Source organism: Bos mutus, chromosome 14 (assembly GCF_027580195.1).
Source record: "Bos mutus isolate GX-2022 chromosome 14, NWIPB_WYAK_1.1, whole genome shotgun sequence".
Lineage (NCBI taxonomy): Eukaryota > Metazoa > Chordata > Mammalia > Artiodactyla > Bovidae > Bos > Bos mutus.
The window spans coordinates 68,635,431-68,653,780 of record NC_091630.1 but is presented as its reverse complement, the minus strand read 5'-3'; positions in this window follow the sequence as shown (position 1 = coordinate 68,653,780).

The window sequence follows — 18,350 nt, the reverse complement described above, 5'->3', positions numbered from 1 at the left end:
GCGCTGGCCAACCAGAGCATGAGGGAGGTGGTTCTCGAAGCCAGGCCCTGCCCACTCGCGCCCGCGGAGCCCCCGGGGAATGCGGTCGCCCCTGGCAACCGCCGGCCGGCGGAAAAGGGAAAAACAAGGCGCAGCGCAGGGCCCAGGGGCAGCCGGGGTTCCACCCGCCGGGCGGCGGGGCCCCCTCGGGGCTAATCCGAAAACACCCGCAATGGCTTGTTAACGGTTTTCCTGGCACGAGCGCCCGTGCAGCCTTTAAGGTCCGCTTTTCTGTCTCCACTCGGGGACCCAGGCTCTGGCCTGGTGGCCCCAGTGCGGTGCCGTCCATTGTCACACTTCCAGAACCCGCTTCCAGAACCTTCCTCGGGAACCCGCCTCTGGAGCCCACACTCCAGAACCCCCCTTGGCAACCTGCTTCCAGAATCATCTTACTTGCACCACTTACATCTAGAACTGACTTACCTCCCGGGACCGGCCTGCCTCCAGAACCAAACTCTCCCTAACCTGCTCTCCCTGCAGGGTTACCCCAGGCCCTTCATAATTTCTCTAGTTATGGCAGGGAGAAGGTGATGGCACCCTACTCCAGTACTCTTGCCTGGAAAATCCCGTGGATGGAGGAGCCTGGTGGGCAGCAGTCTGTGGGGTCGCGAAGAGTCAGACACGACTGAGCGACTTCACTTTAACTTTTCACTTCCATGCATTGGAGAAGGAAATGGCAACCCACTCCAGTGTTCTTACCTGGAGAATCCCAGAGACGGGGGAGCCTGGTGGGCTGCCGTCTATGGGGTTGCACAGAGTCGGACACGACTGAAGCGACTTAGCAGCAGCAGTTATGGCAACTTTGGAACGCACTCAGATTTAATGTGGGGCTCACCTCACCGAACACCAGGGGCAGGAACACCAGAGCATAAGCAGTAGCCATAGCGCATCTTCATCAAGTTCTGATAAAGTTCCAGCCTTGTCCATTGTAACCATCTCCCCACGGTCCCTGCCATGCCTCGGTGCAGAGCCCTGGGCCCCTCCCCAGATGGCCAGGCCAGATCCTGTCTTTCCCCAGAGCTAAATCCGGTAAGCTAAGCTTCTTGGCCAACCCTGGCCATCTGAAACAGTAGTAACAACAAAATAAGGTAATTGTTAACTCTGAGGAAAATAAAATGTAACACAGGATATGACCTGACTTAGCTGTGTATTTCAGGTTGTCCTGGCAGCTTGACCATAGGACCACCATAAGGAGTTTCTGTTAGGAGGAGGGGAGAGGGGAAGGGTTAAGAAGTGGGTGAGAGAAGCTGAAGCTTCATCCTGCTGAGGGGGAAGTCAGTAGATAAGGCCTCAGTTAGAAAGCAGAGTTCCAGATGCAGAAGCATGTGGTCCGGGACTTCCCTGGTGGTGCAGTGGATAGGAACCCATCTGCCTATGCGGAGGACACAGGTTTGATCCCTGTTCCGGGAAGATTCCACATACCATGAAGCAACTAAGCACCACAACTACTGAAGCCCACGTGATCCAGAGCCTGTGTTCCATTACAAGAAGAGTCACTTCAAGGAGAAACATGTGTACGGCAAGGAAGAATAACCCCCACTAGCACAACATTCAGAAAACAAAGATCATGGCATCTGGTCCCATCACTTCATGGAAAATAGATGGGGAAACAGTGGAAATAGTGTCAGACTTAATTTTTTTGGCTCCAAAATCACTGCAGATGGTGACTGCAGCCATGAAATTAAAAGACGCTTGCTCCTTGGAAGGAAAGTTATGACCAGCCTAGATAGCATATTCAAAAGCAGAGACATTACTTTGCCAACAAAGGTCCGTCTAGTCAAGGCTATGGTTTTTCCTGTGGTCATGTATGGATGTGAGAGTTGGACTGTGAAGAAGGCTGAGCGCTGAAGAATTGATGCTTTTGAACTGTGGTGTTGGAGAAGACTCTTGAGAGTCCCTTGGACTGCAAGGAGATCCAACCAGTCCATTCTGAAGGAGATCAGCCCTGGGATTTCTTTGGAAGGAATGATGCTAAAGCTGAAACTCCAGTACTTTGGCCACCTCATGCGAAGAGTTGACTCATTGGAAAAGGCTCTGATGCTGGGAGGGATTGGGGGCAGGAGGAGAAGGGGACGACAGAGGATGAGATGGCTGGATGGCATCACTGACTCGATGGACGTGAGTCTGAGTGAACTCCGGGAGTTGGTGATGGACAGGGAGGCCTGGCATGCTGCAATTCATGGGGTCGAAAGAGTCGGACACGACTGAGCGACTGAACTGAACTGAGCACAACTAGAGAAAGCCTGGACAAAGCAACGGAGACCCAGCATAGCCAAAAATAAATAAATAGATAAATAAAGAAATAAAAACCTCTAGTTGCAGATGCATGTTCTTCGGAACTGTGGGATTCAACACCAAATCTGCAGCTCAGAGTTACAAGCGGTCACCCCTGGGGAGGCAGTGGGGCGCCGGAGGAGGTTCCTTCTTGGTTCAGCAGGTCTTAGAGACCTGAGGCTGGTAAAACTCCAAACCTTCTATAACAAAGTAACCCCAAAACTTGTGTTTTGAAGAATGGATGTCTAGTAATTGACAACAAAAAACATCCAAAATAAAAGGAAACTATTGGAAATGAAGAGATACTTCTAAATAAGGCGTGAATTAGAAGAAAGAACACAAACTGCATGTTACCTAAAAAATAACTAGAAAGTAAATAACATTATATAAAATTTATAGAACAAAAGGAAATTCTGTAACTTTACGTGACTTTATTACTATATAGGTATCATATATATGTGAAATAAGTTAACCAAATTAAAAAAATGGAGGAGGAAATAGCAAAACATTTAAAGCTGACATCAGTTACATAGCAAAGAAACTGAGTGTTTGAAGGAAAAAAGTTGATTAATCCCCAAAGGGCCCGATGGTGGGGGGGTAGATTTTTATCGGCTAGGCTCTGCCTCTGACTGCATAAGATTGGGTGCATTGCTTAGCCCTGGGGAGTGAGATGTTTATTATTTTCCCCCAGGTCACCATTCACAGGTGGGTGGTGGCAGAGGGTGCATCTGCAGGGGTGTCCACCACAGACCATGAGCCTCGCAGTGGAGATGAGGTTACTTCCTCTGGGCTTATTTCCGGTTTCCAGGGAGGAAGAAGCATCAGGAGGAAAACAAGATGTCCCCCCAGTTCCCCCAGAACGTTGTCACATGGCCTTGTGTGTCTCTGTGGGAGGCTGCGATGCACTGTCCTTGTGTGCTGTCCCAAAATAACTGGGGTTCTGCCTGTCAGTACAACCAGGATGGGTTTGCTGCTGCTAAGTCGCTTCAGTTGTGTCCGACTCTGTGCGACCCCAGAGACGGCAGCCCACCAGGCTCCCCCGTCCCTGGGATCCTCCAGGCAAGAACATTGGAGTGGGTTGCCATTTCCTTCTCCAATGCATGAAAGTGAAAAGGGAAAGTGAAGTCGTTCAGTCGTGTCTGACTCTTCACGACCCCATGGACTACAGCCTACCAGGCTCCTCCGTCCATGGGATTCTCCAGGCAAGAGTACTGGAGTGGGGTGCCACTGCCTTCTCCAAGGATGGGTTTGGATCCCCACAAAAGCACAAACACACCACATCAAGAAAGGAAAAGAGACCAATTACCAACACACAGGGAGATACTACAAACCGTGAGAAAACATTATGACGGTAAACTGGTCTGGAGAAGATGGATGATTCTGTTCCCAAATGTGATCAAAGCTGACCCCAGAAAAGGGGGGAAACAAGGATAGACCAATGTTCAGTTCAGTCGCTCAGTCGTGTCCGACTCTTTGCGACCCCATGAATCACAGCACGCCAGGCCTCCAGTCCATCACCAACTCCCGAGCCCACCCAGATCCATGTCTATCGAGTCGGTGATGCCATCCAACCATCTCATCCTCTATCGTCCCCTTCTCCTCCTGCCCTCAATCTTTCCCAGCATCAGGGTCTTTTCAAATGAGTCAGCTCTTTGCGTCAGGTGGCCAAAGTATTGGAGTTTCAGCTTCAACATCAGTCCTTCCAATGAATACCCAGGACTGATCTCCTTTAGAAAGGACTGGTTGGATCTCCTTGCAGTCCAAGGGACTCTCAAGAGTCTTCTCCAACACCACAGTTCAAAAGCATCAATTCTTCAGTGCTCAGCTTTCTTTGTAGTCCAACTCTCATGTCCATACGTGACCACTGGAAAAACCATAGCTTTGACTAGATGGACCTTTGTTGACAATGTAACGTCTCTGCTTTTGAATATGCTATCTAGGTTGGTCATAACTTTCCTTCCAAGGAGTAAGCGTCTTTTAATTTCATGGCTGCAATCACCATCTGCAGTGATTTTGGAGCCCCCAAAATAAAGTCAGCCACTGTTTCCCCATCTATTTGCCATGAAGGGATGGAATCAGATGCCATAATCTTAGTTTTCTGAATGTTGAGCTTTAACTGAAGTTTTTCACTCTCCACTTTCACTTTCATCAAGAGGCTTTTTAGTTCCTTTTCACTTTCTGCCATAAGGGTGGTGTCATCTGCATATCTGAGGTGATTGATATTTCTCTGAGCAATCTTGATTCCAGCTTGTGCTTCTCCCAGCCCAGCGTTTCTCATGATGTACTCTGCATAGAAGTTAAATAAGCAGGGTGACAATATACAGCCTTGACGTACTCCTTTTCCTATTTGGAACTAGTCTGTTGTTCCATGTCCAGTTCTAACTGTTGCTTCCTGACCTGTATATAGGTTTCTCAAGAGGCAGGTCAGGTGGTCTAGTATGCCCATCTCTTTCAGAATGCTTCTGTTAAGTCCCTACCATTTCTGTCCTTTATTGAGCCCATCTTTGCATGAAATGTTTCCTTGGTATCTCTAATTTTCTTGAAGAGATCTCTAGTCTTTCCCATTCTGTTGTTTTCCTCTATGTCTTTGCATTGATCACTGAGGAAGGCTTTCTTATCTCTCCTTGCTATTCTTTGGAACTCTGCATTCAAATGGGTATATCTTTCCTTTTCTCCTTTGCTTTTTGCTTCTCTTCTTTTCACAGCTATTTGTAAGGCCTCCCCAGACAGCCGTTTTGCTTTTTTGCCTTTCTTTTTCTTGGGGATGGTCTTGATCCCTGTCTCCTGTACAATGTCACGAACCTCCGTCCATAGTTCATCAGGCACTCTCTATATCAGATCTAGTCCCTTAAATCTATTTCTCACTTCCACTGTATAGTCATAAGGGATTTGATTTAGGTCACAAGTGAATGGTCTAGTGGTTTTCTCCACTTTCTTCAATTTCAGTCTGAATTTGGCGATAAGGAGTTCACGATCTGAGCCATAGTCAGCTCCTGGTCTTCTTTTTGCTGACTCTGTAGAGCTTCTCCTTCTTTGGCTGCAAAGAATATAATCAATCTGATTTCAGTGTCGACCATCTGGTGATGTCCATGTGTAGGGTCTTCTCTTGTGTTGTTGGAAGAGGGTGTTTGCTATGACCAGTGCATTTTCTTGGCAAAACTCTATTAGCCTTTGCCCTGCTTCATTCTGTACTCCAAGGCCAAATTTGCCTGTTACTCCAGGTGTTTCTTGACTTCCTACTTTTGCATTCCAGTCCCCTATAATGAAAAGGACACCTTTTTTGGGTGTTAGTTCTAGAAGGTCTTGTAGGTCTTCATAGAAACGTTCAACTTCAGTTTCTTCAGCATTACTGGTTGGGGCATAGACTTGGATCACTGTGATATTGAATGGTTTGCCTTGGAAACGAACAGAGATCATTCTGTCGTTTTTGAGATTGCATCCAAGTACTGTATTTCGGACTCTTTTGTTCACCATGATGGCTACTCCATTTCTTCTAAGGGATTCCTGCCTGCAGTAGTAGATATAATGGTCATCTGAGTTAAATTCACCCATTCCAGTCCATTTTAGTTTGCTGATTCCTAGAATGTCGACGTTCACTCTTGCCATCTCCTGTTTGACCACTTCCAATTTGCCTTGATTCGTGGACCTGACATTCCAGGTTCCTATGCAATATTGCTCTTTACAGCATCGGACCTTGCTTCTGTCACCAGTCCCATCCACAACTGGGTGTTGTTTTTGCTTTGGCTCCATCCCTTCATTCTTTGTGGAGTTATTTCTCCACTGATCTCCAGTAGCATAATGGGCACCTACCGACCTGGGGAGTTTATCTTTCAGTGTCCTATCTTTTTGCCTTTTCATACTGTTCAAGGGGTTCTTAAGGCAAGGATACTGAAGTGGTTTGCTATTCCCTTCTCCAGTGGACCACATTCTGTCTAGAACAAACTGCTAGAAGGGGCATTAGACTCGACAGTCCTGCAGCAAATCCATCTGAGAGCAGACCCACCCCCCCCCAACCCCGGCCCACCCCCCACCCCTCCCTTCCCGCTCCTCAGAGGATCCCGGCCTGTGGAAAACGGAGAGACATGGAACGGCTTACAAAGGTCAGAGGATCACGGCTACCGAGGAGAGGGCAGGAAGCCCTTCATGGCTCTACCCACACAGCTGAGTGTCAGAACCTGCTGTTGTCTGCCTGCCCCACCCCTGTTGTTACAGAATCCACCTGGAAGGGGCAGCCAGTCAGCCCCAGAAGGCGGAAACCTCCGTGCAAGAAATTTAACCAAAAAAAACCTCTGTTAGGACTAATTAGATAATTTGGTAAGGTAGCTAATGTTAAGCTAACTATGTTATGGGCTGAATTTTACCCCCTTTCCAAAGTCCTGTGTTGAAGCCGTAATCCTAGAGTGATAGGATTTGGAGGTGGGGCCTGTGGGAGTGATTAGCGTTAGATGTACATCAAAGCTGTATGTCGTCACCCTGCTTATTTAACTTATATGCAGAGGACATCATGAGAAACGCTGGGCTGGATGAAGTACAAGCTGGAATCAAGATTGCCAGGAGAAATATCAGTAACCTCAGATATGCAGATGACACCACCCTTATGGCAGAAAGTGAAGAACTAAAGAGCCTCTTGATGAAAGTGAAAGAGGAGACTGAAAAAGTTGGCTTGAGGCTCAACATTCAGAAAACTAAGATCACGGCATCTGGTCCCATCACTTCATGGCAAATAGATGGGGAAACAATGGAAACAGTGTCAGACTTTATTTTTTGGGCTCCAAAATCACTGCGGATGGTGAGTGCAGCCATGAAATTTTTAAAAGACACTTGGTCCTTGGAAGAAAAGCTATGACCAACCCAGACAGCATATTAAAAAGCAGAGACATTACTTTGCCAACAAAGGTCGTCTAGTCAAAGCTATGGTTTTTCCAGGAGTCATGTATGGATGTGAGAGTTGGACCATAAAGAAAGCTGAGTGTCAAAGAATTGATGCTTTTGAACTGTGGTGTTGGAGAAGACTCTTGAGAATCCCTTGGACTGCAAGGAGGTCCAACCAGTCCATCCTAAAGGAGATCAGTCCTGGGTGTTCATTGGAAGGACTGATGTTGAAGCTGAAACTCCAATACTTTGGCCACCTGATGCAATGAACTGACATTGGAAAAGACCCTGATGCTAGGAAAGATTGAAGGCAGGAGGACAAGGGGGGCGACCGTGGATGAGATGTTTGGATGACATCACTGACTTGATGACCATGAGTTTGAGCAAGCTCCTGGAGTTGGTGATGGACAGGGAAGCCTGGTGTGCTACAGTCTACGGTGTTTCAAAGAGTCAGACGTGACTGAGCAACTGAACTGAACTGACCTGAGGGTGTGGACCCCACAATGCGATTAGTGTGTTTATAAAAAGAGCGATACCAGGGGGTTCCCTGGCGGGCCCATAGTTAGGACTCTCCACTTTTCACTGCCAAGGGCCCAGGTTTGGTCCCTGGTTGGGGAACTAAGATTCCACAAGCTGTATGGTGGGACCAAAGAAAATAACAAGAGAGAGAGACCAGAGTTTGCTTTCTCAGCCACATGAGGACACAGTGAGAAGGTGGCCGTCTGCAAACCAGGAAGAGAGTCAGTCTTCACAGGAGCTGAATTGGCTGGCTCCTCGATCTTGGACTTTGCCTCCAGAACTGTGAGAAAATTAATTTTTCTCCATGGCAGTACAAGTCCTGATGGGCTCTGGCTCACAATTTTACACGGATCGGTACTTTGCACATGCAAACCAGATGGGCTTTCAATGTGAACCATCTTTGAATTGGAAGAAAGGTGGGCTCTGTTCTGAGAGCCCATCTGGAGAGTCACCGGCTGGCCCAAGACCCAGCGGCCATGCAGCTGGAGGAGCCAGGACCCTCACGGCATCCAGCACCTTCTCCACACACATCCTGCTCCATGGGGAATGCCCAAGGGAGCCAAAAATGTACTAGGAGGAGGAGGTGGGACAGAGAAACCCAGAGAGAGCAGCTGATTCTAGAAAATTCCCATCTGGTCTGGATCGGGTTACTTTGATTGATGAGGCACTGCAGGATTTGGGTCTGGGAGCTTTCAGTTTGTTGCTAAATGTCAGGTGACTTGGTGAAAAGTTGTGGCACTTTCATTGACTTTCTCTCTGGTCCCAAGTCTCAATTAGGACGGTGCTGACACTGTTTATTTACATTTGCATTTTTTTCAGAATGAGGGGCAGAGGAGTCAGGCTCCGGAGGCCCAGGATTGGCAAAGAATTCCATTACTCACATACTTGCTCACTGTTGTGGCATGCTAAGATTTTGGAGTTTTGGTGTGTGCCTCTACTTAGAGGGTATGCAACATAAATTGAAGAATAAATAACCGTAAAGCCCGAAGGGAGCATGATATACTGCTGTGTGTGTCGAGCCACTTGTCTGTGACAAATGGCATACCAGGCACCGCAGGACCACAGGAAGCCTTAATCAATGGTGGTAATAGCCACCGATGCATCACTGTGAGGGCGTCACCGAGGGACTGACGCTGGAGAAGAATCAACGGGATGTGAAAAAGGAATTGTTTGTAAATACAATCAACAATTTTGTATTCCTGAGAAAGCCATTCATCATTGGGAAACCACCTTTAGTAAAAGATGCACCCGGCTTCCCAGTGAGGCGGGGCCATCAATCCTTCCCAAGTCCTGGGGCCAGCTCAGGGCTGTCAAAGGCTCAGGGAACAGACACACGTATTTATTCTTATTTGAAGGCAAATTGAGAGTCATTTTTTGGGGGGGAAAGTGAGCAGAGGGCACCTATAAAAGTCTCTTGGGAGCAGAGAGAGCTCCTGAAAAGTCTTCTTCTTTGGGGCACCTGGCCCGGGCCCCCGAGTGCCCAGCACACTGTCCTTGGCCACGTCTGCGCTCTCTCCCTCCAGGACACGTGGTGCATGTGGGGTGGGAAGGAGAGGTCTCTTTGAGCAAGGAAGGTGCTTCTGGGGAAATGGTTCTTTAGGAGGATGTGGTCTAAGGAAGGTCCTTGTAGTCTGGAATTGTGGCCTGGCTCCACAGACATTTTTCTGGCCCCTCTGGGGAACTGGTTTCATCCTTACAACACTGCAAGGTGAGGACTCCCAGAGCATGGCGGTTACTGGTCTGATCCCGGGCAGATGGCTGGAGGTGCCTGCAGGTCTTTCCCCGCTGAGGCCTCCCCACAGTCCTCTTGGTGGATCCTGTGGCCGAAGGACCACCTTGTGCTCTGGAGGAGTGGAGGCCAGGTTGGGGCAGGCTGCAGGCAGGGCTGCCTGTGCTGGGACAGTTATGGACAGGTGGCACGGCCATTCATGGCAGCGCCAGGGAGAGGAGGAGCGGCTGGGGCAGCAGGGCTGGGCCACAAGCCACCCAGAGGGATGGGGCGGGAGGGGCGGGCTCCAAGGAGCGCCCATGAGCGTGGCCTTGTCCCACGCCGCCGACAGCCCACGGGACACGGCCAGGAAAGGTGGTGGAGGGCGTTGGAGACCTTGCCAGGGCCTGTCAGCAGGGTGTGGGGGCAAAAGGCTGCTCTGAGAGAATCAAAAGTGAGCCAGAGGACAGGAAGTGAGCACATGTGGCGAGTTCTGCTCTGGGGGCGCAGAGAACTGGTGGGACACGTGGCTGTGGGGTCCGGGGAGAGCTGAGGGGCTGGCTGGCCTTTAACGGAGGGAGCTGCAGGCATAGGAGGAAGTACAGGAGGCACAGCCGCAGGTACAGGAGGAGGCAGAGCCCGGGTCACAGGCAGGGCGCACGTGGGTGGGGGATGCAGACGCTCCCTGCCGGCTGCTGCTGCGTGTTGGTGACATAGGAAGCAAGGTCCTCGCTGAGAGTGGGCCGGGGAGGGGTGCTGGAGGTCACAGCAGGGGAGGAGGGGGACAGCTAAGGACAGGGAGTGGGGATTCCTGGCAGGGGGGCCCCCGCTGGCGTGTGGCTGCCCGGACACCTGGGTTTAGCCAGGGTTTAAATGGGTGAGGGGGCAGCTGAGTGTGCTTTGCAGATGGACTGTGCCTCTGATAGACTGTGGCACCTAGGAGAAGGAAAACACCCTTCATCCCAAAGACTCATTCCTTTGCGACCTGATCCAGAAAGACTCAGTTTCTGGGTGGAGGTAACTCTGACGTCACAACTGAACACCCTGTTGTCAGGCTGTCTGGGATACAATTTATGAAATGTATTTGCCGCCTCCCGCTCAGTCAACTGACAACAAGGCTCTTATGCCAAATCCTGGACCACCTAGACGTAGGTTCCCTCGAAAATATATATCATCAGAAAATATGCATCATTTATTTACCAAGCAAAAAAGGGGCATAATTCAGTGGAACCAAAGCTTCCTTCTCCCTGAAAACCTGTTTCTATTTTCCACGTATGACTAATTTTTAATCTCAGTGACTGAGCGGTAATGCCATTGTCACTGATGCTGACAATGGGGTTTTTTAAGAAGCATATGATAGATGTCGCCTTCATGGTATCCTTTTTTGGTTATCGCTCCTGTGGCGTTCAGAATAAAATGAGTTCAGCCTCCGTGAGGCTCTAGCAAATCCAGGCGCAATTGTAGATTAGATGCCATCTTTATGCAAAACTTGCCCCGCACACACTTGGCTGGCAGCGAGAGGTCGTAGAGACGACGGAAGACTTCCGTCTGGCCATTATTCACCAAAGCAGGAAAACAGCTATTTACCTAACGCCCATTTGTTAAGAGAGTAGGAAAATGGAATCTTTAATAACGTCAAACAAAGGCACCAGGAGTTATAAAACAACAACCAAATTGTAAAATAAGGAGCATGTTTGTAACGGCCTCCTCTGTTTTCACCTAAGGTATGTTTTTAGGTGGTTTACCTGTGATGGGGTTTTAGGGTCACAGGACACCCCATCCATGCAGACATGAAACCTGGAGCCCTGAGTGCCATCCTCAACTCCTCTCATCCCCAGCTTCATCACCCTGAGCTGGCTGACCTCACCGCTGTCTCCCAAGGGACCAGGCACAGCGTTGCCCGCAGGATTCCCTGCCCCACAAGCTGTCTTGCCCACTGAGGTCCATTCAACGCTCTAAGTGCAGTGGGAGGGGGTGGTTATCTTCCCTAACCTGACAGCACCTCGCCAACCCGGTGTCTGCACCATCACATCCACGCCCACCAGCCCTTCCCCAAACCCAGCCTGCAGGTGCACATGCACATTCACATACACGTGTTCACACTCACACACACTTGGGCGAAGACCTCCTATGAGGCCTTGGCCCTGGGCTGCTCCTTGTTGCCCCCACTGTCCTGGCCCAGTGAGCACGTGGCAAGTGGGGCCCGGAGGGGGACTTTCCTTCTGATCCCCCTTCTGTGCATGAGCCTGCAGGGCCCTGAGCCCGAGCGGCCGCGCTGGGAATGGGCCCAGGCTGCTGCTCGGGGCACATCCTCTGGGGCAGGGGGGCGCCCTGGACTCGAGTCTCCGCCTTCGCCCCTGGGTCGTCCAGGTCCTGGAGCCACCCGCCGCATTCCTGAGTTCTCAGCTGCCTTCGTTCTCTTTGTTGCCTACTGGCATTCATCTTGTAACAAACACCCCGAGTTAACAGCATTTTTTTCCTCTTCCTTTTGGCTGGTGCCTCTAAGGCCGTAAGTACTCACGCAGAATTGGCAAACGGGCTGTTTCCAGTGGAGTTATGCTTGCCTTCAAGATGGTCAATTGTGAGGTTTAAAAATATAAAGATAATGACACGTAAAACGCAGGGAAACGCTCAGGACTTGTTAACTGAAACTCTGCCTAGAGACCGTTTCCCTGGTAATGGCGTCAGGACACCGAGCACCTGCTGGTGTGCCTGTCGGTCCCGGGGGAGATTCAGAGAGGCGTCCTGAGCAGAGGGCCTGGCTCTTCTCTTGGCTGTGGGTGGACGTGATTTAGCTCTTGCTGTGTTTTAGAGGTAGACGCGGCCAGTGGGACCACCGGCCACAGGTATGACGGACAATAGGCTGCCCCTGCACGTGGGCCCAGGCTCACCCCCTCACCGACTGACCTGCTGCCCACCTGGGCTCCTCTGTGAGGCATCTCCACTGTGTTTTCTTACAGTTGCAGACAGACAATTACAGATAAAGAAGCCATGATGGGAGACAGTCCAGTATCCGGTTTGAAGCCTTTCTTGGTGAAGGATAAGGTTGCCCTCAGGAGGTCGCTAAGAGTCAGACACGACTGAGCGACTTCACTTTCACTTTTCACTTTCATGCACTGGAGGAGGAAATGGCAACCCACTCCAGTGTTCTTGCCTGGAGAATCCCAGGGACGGGGGAGCCTGGTGGGCTGCCATCTATGGGGTCGCACAGAGTCGGACACGACTGAAGCGACTTAGCAGCAGCAGGAGGTAACTGAATGCTTCTGGGCAGACGTGGCCTTTGCTCAGTGAATTGTGATTTTTGTTAATGAGCTGGCTCAGCTCTTGAAACAGCCTAGTCTAACTGACCCGATCCCTGGACTAATGGAAAATAGGATGGGAGCAGCCTGTGTACACACACAAGGCCCAGGTGGTACCAAGCAAGGAGACTGTCGGGCTGGGGAGAAAGACAGAAGGGCAAGCCTGTCACTCTCTTGTGAAGTTTGTGTTTCTTCCAGCCGGAGTCATCATTTCAGTGTTGGCTTTGCATTTCCTCCCTTGGGATTCACATTACATTTTTTTTTTCATTAAAAGAATAGGGAGAATACTGACCAGATGAACCTAGAAAACCCAAAGAAACAGAAAGTGAAGGAGCCAAGTCAAAAAATCAGGAGATGTGGGAAAGACCAGTTTTGAATCGTTCATTTGCTGTTAAATGTTCCATTTTTAAACTTACAGTCTTCAGTAAGTTATATTCTTTTTTTTTTAACCCACAAGCCTTTCTTCATTTCCATGTCATCTTGATAGTTTTTAAAATATGCACTTCGTGTTCTTGTGAAATACCTTGACTTCTAATTTCAGAAGGCTGCCTTCTGCGTCATGCCTGGTCCTTGGGATCGGGCCTGGTCGGGGGTTGTCGGTTATTCCTCCTGAGAACCCTTTGGCGTGGCTGCCACCTGCTTACTGAGTTCTGAGGAAGTCGCTGGCCAGGGGTGTCTCAAAGGCCTGGATCTGACTTGCTCACTTCCTGAGGATCATGTCTGGTCTTTCCAGGGGCCACCTGTAGGACACACTGGTGGTGGTCGCTTTATGTTTTAACAGTTCTAACCATTTACTGCAACATGAAATTGTTCTCAGGAAAGCTCTGTCTTTTATGACTCACAGCAGTACCTGAAAGAAGAAAATACCTTCTCCGTTTCCAAAGATACTGGGTAAGCTTTGTTCTGTGTCCCTTTCCTCTGTGCAGGAGGTGAGCATATGGTGGGAGGGGCAGTGACGTCACCTCTGTCCTGAGTCTGGCCTTAGCGGTGGGCTTGGGACCTGCCCTCCCTGGTTTTAATCCAGTCTTCGCTTTCACGTGGGCAGAAGTTGAGAATGCAGTAGAACCACAGAGTGACTGGTAACGAGCTGCCGCAGGGAAGCAGTCTCCTGCTTGTTCTGTGAGAGCCCACACGTCAGGCCACAGACCTGAAGACTGGCCCTCTCAGTTGCCCTTGGTCCTCCTTTTCAGGGTTTTCCTTTTAAATAAAGAATCTCATCAGAAATAATTGTAAACAAGCTAACAATCAATGTAACCAAATTGTGTTTCAAAGAATAGAACCAAAAACAGTTTAAAAGGCATTAGGCATACAGTTGTCACTGACCTTTCTTTACATCCTCTTTTCTGCCGCTTTCTTGTCTCAGAGGGCAGTGTAAATAGCTCCCTTTGTCCAGTAAAACCAAGAAAAAAAACCTGATGGAAAAAACCAGGGTAGGTTTGCTTTTGGAAACTTTGGTGCTGGGAACAACTGCGTGGCCTGATGACAGGATTTGCGTTTCAGTTCGTGGTGAAAGGAGTCTAAGCTTTGAAATCAGGCAGTTCGAGCTCTGTTGTTCTAATAGTATTTCCAGTTTGGAATGAAGCGCCTGGCCTCCAAGTACAGAAGTGGTTGGCTTGGGTCCTGTCAGGTGTGCTGGGCTGGGGTGGCGGTGGGCCGCTCCCTCTCTGGCTGCTGTTGCTGCCTCGCGCCCCCTGCCCTCTTTCCCTGCCTGTGTCCCTGGCTCTCCGGCTCACTGGGAGCCCTGGGCGCACTCTGAGCAGGCTCTGCAGCCCACGCACGTCCACGTTGCGGTATGGCATTACCAGTGGCCACCTGCTGCTGAAGTTTTAGGGACCTGCTTGTCTGGGCAGACATAAAGGCGCAGCCCCGTGCTGTGGGCAGAGGCAGGGCTTCTTCCGTGCCTGGTGTTCTCTTCCAGCTTTCCTTTTTCTCTCCTGGAAAACGTCAGAAAATTTCAGAAACTTCCCTATTGTGTTTGTTTTTATCGTGATAACACTCATTTAAGGTAGAATTCATTTTAACCATTTCAGAGTGTACAACCCAGCGGCACTTGGCACACTCACAGTCTTGGGCAACCATCAGCACTAACTCCAGAATTTCTGCATCACTTCCAAGGGAAACCCCACACCACTCTTTGCCCTCTTCGCCCAGCCCCGGACCACGTCTAATCGGCCTTTTGTTTCTACGGACTTCCTTGTTCCGAGTATTTTGTACAAGTGGGCCGTACTGTAGTGGTCCTTTTGTGTCTGGCTTTTTTCATTTAATGTATTTTCGAGATTCATCCACAGTGTAGCCTGTGTATCAGTACTCCATTCTTATGGCTGAAAATATTTTTCCGTTTGAACATACTGCCTCTTGAGTATCCAGTCATCCGCTGGTGGGTGTTTTGGGTTGTTTCCACCTCTGAGCTGTTGTGAATACTGCTGCTGCGACCTCACACGCAGTGCTTTGAACACCTCGAGGACAGTTGCTGGTCTCGTGGGAGTTGCTTGCCTGGCTCAGGAGCTGCCACGCTGTTTCCCAGGTGACCGCACAGTTTAACATCCCACCAGCAACATACGAGGAGCTTGAGTTCTCCGCGTCCCTGCCAGTGATCGTCATTTTCCATCTTTTTTGTAGTAGCCATTCTTTTTGTTGTTCTTCAGTCACTAAATCGTGTCCGACTCTGTGCAGCCCCATGGACTGCCACAAGCCAGGCTCCCCTGTCCTTCACCGTCTCCTGGAGTAGCCATCCTTGTGGGTGTGGGCTGAGTTGGGTGGTCGGTCAGCTGGTAGTGGGACGGCTGTACCTCCCAGCCTTGTCCCTGTTCCCCACAGGGCATGCTCTGTGGGGGTGTTTGCATGGCAGCCGAGGGGGCGCCCTGCCTCTGCCCATTATATCTAGTCGCTCCGTTTAGTTTGGGTTTTGTTCCTGAAGGTGCTGCCTAAAGGTTACTCTTGAAGGATCGCTCTTCTAAGCTGATGGTTCCCTGGCAGTCAGTATTGACTGGGGCAGAGGTGGGCCCGGTGAGGGGCAAGGCGGCCCGCCAGCTGCTCCCTCTGCAGCTCCAGCAGGTCTCCTGTTGGCCAGAGGTGTGCCAGGGGTGGTCACGGCTTCCAGCGGCTTGTCCATGTCAGACTGCCGTCGTGCTCATTCAGCCCCCCGCCTGCAGGTGTGAATATGCTTGTAGTTCCAAGCCCATTGTGAAAAACAGAGAAAAGTCCACTGAAAAGACTGGAGACTCTGTACTCCCTGTTATTTTGAATCTTTCCACTGTTTTCAAAGTGGTGGGCTTTCTAAGTGAGCAGCGGATCTATGTATTTATGTCTAGTTTTGTATTCTAGATCTGCAGAGATCAGCAAGCCAGTGAAGACAAATATCGTGAAAAGCTGTCCAGGAAAAAAGGCCAGGTGACATCTTCAGGTGTTACATCATGATCAACTTTCTAAGTAATCGTGCTTGGGTGTTCAGTCTTGCAAGTGTAGGAAGACAGTGGGGACTTCACTGAAGGTCCAGTGGTTAGGACTCTGCGGTTCCACTTCAGGGGGTACAGCTTCCGTCTGTGGTGTGTGGTCTCCTGCAGTGTGGCCAGAAAGTAGAAGACAGTGAATGACCTCACTGTCTGACTTGTCCGCCTTGCTAATAGGAATGTGTATGAGATGAGTCTGTGGAGCCTGGGTGCTCTCTGGTCTCGTGGTTGGCAGATGGGGCCGTGCGCTGCCCTGGGCCCACTCCTGACGAGGGTCACCAGGGCTGAGACACACGTCATCTGCTGAGCTTGCTTCAAGGGCAGCGGGGACATGGCCTGGGTGGGGTGCCCTCTGCTGGCAGCCCTGTGGGGAAGGGCAGGGCGCTGGCCGGCAGCGCAGCCCACTCTGTGTGCTCTCTCTTGCACAAGGTTCTGAGGCGACCACAAAGCCCCGGGCGCGAGAGGAAGTTGACCCTTGGTGCTCTCCGGGTGTCCTCTGAAGATGGGGCTCTGCAGAGCACGGCCAGGGGCCAGGATGAGAAGGTCCTGCAGCCCCGCACCCTGGAAGAGGGAGATGCGGAGCGAGTGGACACAAGCGGGGAAAGGATGGGGCGAAGGTAGAAAGTAAATGGAAGGAAAATAAAAGAAGAAAATCAGAAGAGAAAAGGTGGAAAGGGCTTGAGGAACGAGGAGCAGGGGGGCTGGGGGGGTGGGGGTGGGGGTGGCTGCAGCAGTGGGGCGTGGGCTCGGGCGGGCGACAGGGACACGGGCGCCACGTGCTGCCGGGCAGACGCGCGGACGGGGGCCAGAGGACTGTCCCCTGCGGGGACGCTGGCCGATACCGACAGTGGGGTAGAGTTGGTGGGGAGCAAGGGGCTGCCAGGTGAGATCAAGCGGGGGAAAGATGGGGGCTGAAGAGGTTAAAGAAGAGGATGAAACGATGGGGTGCTGGCAGCGAGGCTGCATCAGAGAGTGTAGTTTCCAGAAAAGACAGAAGAAGGAAAGAGAACACAGGTGGGGCAGGGGCCACGGAAGGAGAGGAAGGGAGACGCGGGAGTGCAGAGCTGGGGGGGGCCTCTGAGCGCGGACACCGCCCCCTGGGGGAGGAAGTGCAGCAGCAGAAGCGACAGAAGCGACGGCGCGGTCTGGAGCAGCGCAGAGGCCGCGAGGAGGAACCAGTCCGGGCGACGTGCGGAGGCAGCAGCAAGAACAGGCCCGGGGAAGCCACCGCAGGGCGGGGGCAGGAGGAGCAGGCAGGTGGAGATGGTACTCCTGCCCCGCGCCCCGCCGCTCGCCGCCGCGCCCCGCCGTCGGTCACCGCCCCCAACCTGTCACGACCCAGGAGCCCCAGTTCCCCCAGCGCCTCCAGGCCTCTTTCAGGCTCTTGGGAGCCGGAGGAAGAGGTCACGCTGTCAGCGCTCGCCTTTTCTGCCAGCTGTGCGCCTGTGGTGGGTACCCCAGAATGCTGCAGTGGGGACCGGAGAGCTTTGATGTGCAGGTCTCACGTGATGCTGGTGAGAACCGGCCCCCATGAAGCGCTTGTTCTGGGTCTGCATTGCTTTTATCCAGTCCTGATGAGGTAGGTACTATTTCCACTTTTCAGATGAGGACCCCAAGGTACAGAGAGGTAGAGTAACTTGCTCACGGTCACGCAGCCACTGAGCAGAGGAGCAGACGTGGGACTGTCAGCCATTACCTGAGCTGTCCCACCCGTGGCCGCCCGCCGCACATGGCTGTGAGCATCCGGGATGTAGCTGGCCCCAGTGGAGACGTGGTGATTTCAATAGTAGGAAAAAGAATGTGAACTCACTATTTTTTTATGTTTATTATACGTTATGTGTGTGTGAAGTCGTTCAGTCGTGTCCGACTCTTTGCGACCCCATGGGCTGTAGCCTACCAGGCTCCTCCGTCCATGGGATTTTCCAGGCAAGAGTACTGAAGTGGGTTGCCATTTCCTTCTCCAGAGGATCTTCCCCACCCAGGGATCGAACCCAGGTCTCCCGCATTGTAGGCAAATGTTTTACCGTCTGAGCCACCAGGGAAGTCATTGTATGTTATAATGACAATATTTAAGATATTTTGGTTGAAATTAACTATATTACAAAAAATCAAATCAGTTTTAAACGATTTAAAATCCGTGTGTGGCTTGTGTCACATTTTTGCTGGGCAGTTTCATGCCTTGTGAAGTGG